Genomic DNA, 3,431 nt, shown 5'->3' on the forward strand with positions numbered 1-3,431 from the left:
CCAAATTAAAACATCTGTTATTAACCCAGATTACAGTAATTTTTGTCCTGTCTCCTCCATCCCTTTCCTTTCTAAAACCATTTAATCAGTAATCCTAAAACAGCTCACTAGTTATCTCAATGACCATTCTATTCTAGACCAATACTAATTTGGCTTCCCACCTCACCACAGTACCAAACCCTATTATTATCAAGCACTGATGTAATTCATCGCGATTTCAATTCCAGAACCTCATACGTTCTTATTTTCTAAATCTCTCTTCCGCTTTTGATACCGTTAATAGTGACGTGCTCCTCTCCAGACTCACTAGCATTGGTATTACTGGCACTGTTTTCTCCTGATTCAAATCCCTACTTATAGGACCGTTCACAACAAACTCATCTCCATCCTATAACCTCTACATTGTTCTCAATCATCACAGGCATTCCACAAGATTCACTGTTCTCAGCCAATCTGTTTAACATTTATCTCAAAGCTCTTTGTAAACTTCTTGCTACCCTTGGTCTTTCATATCATCTCTATGCAGGTGACATTCAGTTTTTTTCCTACTAATCAGACATAGCAGTCAATATCCTGATTCATCTCCCTATGCCTATCCTCTATCAACAAATGGTTATCTCAAAATAAACTTTGTCTGAATCTGTCAAAAAGAGAAATAATGATTCTAGGTAATCCAGATTTTTCTGATTCACCTACAACTTTTTCCTTTGATAATATCACACTCCATATCTCACAATCTGTTTGCAATCTCGGAATCATCTTTGACACCAAATTAAACAGGAAAACACAAATGAAGTCAGTATTACAGACATCATATTATAAGCTCCATATTCTGAAGCACATCAAGCCTTTACTTGAACATAACGACTTTAGAATTGTCCATCAATCCCTGATTCTTACCAACATCGATTATTGCAACTCTCTGTATGTCAGATTCCCTCAATTTACAAACAGATCCCTCCAACATTTACAAAACTCAGCTGCTCAACTACAAATACCAGATTACATGATCATATCACCAGTGCTCTCTACTCCCTCCATTGGCTGCCTGTACAATGGAGGATAATATATAAGATACTATCCATAATACACAACATAATACACAATGTCAACAACCTAGTTGCGTGCAATCGTTCATTTCTATGTTCCCTCACAAAATCTTAGATCACAAAATCAATTCCTGCTCAAAGTACCCTCATCTAAACTAACCAGACTCACAGTAATTTGTGAGTGTGCCTTTTCTACTGCTGGCCTCATAATATGGAACGTTATACCATTCCATATAAGATCCATACCCAGTGCAAGAGACTTTAAAAAAGCCTTGAAACACCATCTATTTAATCACGCATATAAAGTCATAACAGATCATAAATGTTTACTCCTTCTAGTCCCTTAGTCCAGCCTCCTTAAAACAACTAAGCCTATTAAAAGCCCTTCCCTGAATGACAGCTCACTTCCCGTTGTTTTGTTTTTACAAGTCCTCTCTGTTTGTACTATGGTGATTATTTTATTATGAATGTTCTAATTGTAACCCGCCCCCAACTTTGGAAGGTGTGGACAACAAGTCCTTTTAAATAAATAAATAACATGCTTTTATCATTTGAAAGTGGTAAAGTACATCAAAAGAATAAGATTATTATTATAAAGGTCCATATGCATGATCCCATTATGATTCAGTTGGGGAGCCAAATGACTGACGTTCTCAGGAAACAGAGCTGGCAGTGTTAGAAACTAATTTTATTTCAAGCAAAACAGCACAGAGAAAACACATTCAGTTTAAACTTCTGGCCGCAGTGTAACAAACCATATATTTTCTGGCTCCTGGCCATAGTAAATTAATTTAATTTTAAAACTTATATTCTGCCTTTTTAGAAAAAACCCATACAAAGCACATTACAAAAGATGTAGCATATCACAGACCTTGTCAAAAATACAATATATAAATCAATTGACAGAAAAAATCATATTCAGCAAAAATTAACAATTGTGCTCAAAATATCATAATAAATTACACTTAAAAACTAAAATAGCATAACAGTATCCTAACAAAACAAACCCACATGATCAGCATCAAACCCATCAAAACTGCACAAAGTCCTCTATTAAAATCATAAAACACATCGGCCTAATATTACTGATAACCTGATTACCTAAATGTGCATTCGTTTCAAATGATTGCTAAAACTGGGATGAATAAGCCCATTTTTTTTATTCTAAATGGAACAAATCTCTGATGAAAATACCCCAAAATTTTGGGGTATTTTTGTTTTTGTGTGTGTGGGGAAAATTTTAAAAAGACATCCTGGAGGCCCTCCAATCCCCCTCTTACCTTAACAAAAGCCGCAGGACCTCTTGCCTCTTCTGACAAAAAAGCTCAGATCCTGGGCCTAACCTGGCCCCTCCATACCACTCCCTACCAAAACATGGCAGGGCTGGGGAACCCTGAACTCCCCCAGATCCCACTTAACCCCCCTATGAAGGTCTGTTGTCCTAAAGGGCAGGAGTGATGCCCACTCATTCCTGCTGTGTCAAGATTTCTTTAAAAATGGTGGCCCTACCTCCTGAGCAGCTTCAAAAGTGACTTTACTTCAGTGCCTGTTACAGGTGCAGCTGGTCTCATTTTGTACAGCCTTTCAAATGCGTGGCTGTACACTATTAACAAGAAAAAACTCAAAAGTGAAAGAATAATGTAATCAAACCTTAACCTAAATCTCACTTAGTACAATGAGCTTGAAGAAAAACTCACATATAATACAATTGTATATATGACCATTATATAGCACAGGGCTTACACAAGAAATTTGTGTGGAAAAGACCCTTCAATGTGCTGAATTTTATAATCATCGATCTTCTAAAATTTAAGTGTGTTTCACATTTTAGAATGTGAGTCTATATATATATATATATAAGCATTTTTTCTTTTGCAAGTAAAATTCATTTTCTCTTTTACATATAAAAAATAATGAACAACTGCAGTCAAGTGCCTTATTTTCTGGAAAAATGCTACAGCTTGCTTGAGCAAAGGCATGCCTATGCTTTACGGTTTATTCACAGACTTCTTCTTCATGCATCCAATGTTCTATGGTTTATTTACAAACTCCTTATTCATGCAATGTTTGGGAAGGAAAATGTCCTTCCTTATTCAGGGGTAAACCTGTCTTCATTTGCAATAATCCCCGGCTCCTTGATTTCTTATTACAAGATTCATAAATTAATGACGAAGCACATAGAAACAGATGACAGGAACGGCGGCTTTGTCATATGAATAAGCCATGGAAAAACATGAAAACAGACTTACATTTTAAATGACCGATGAATGATTATAAAATTCAGCACATTCAAGGGTCTTTTCCACACAAATTCATTGACCTGTGCTTTATGATTCATGGTCATACATACAGCTGTGTTATATGTGAGTTTCTCTTCAAGCT

The sequence above is a fragment of the Rhinatrema bivittatum genome, chromosome 4 (assembly GCF_901001135.1).
Source record: "Rhinatrema bivittatum chromosome 4, aRhiBiv1.1, whole genome shotgun sequence".
Classification (NCBI taxonomy): Eukaryota; Metazoa; Chordata; class Amphibia; order Gymnophiona; family Rhinatrematidae; genus Rhinatrema; species Rhinatrema bivittatum.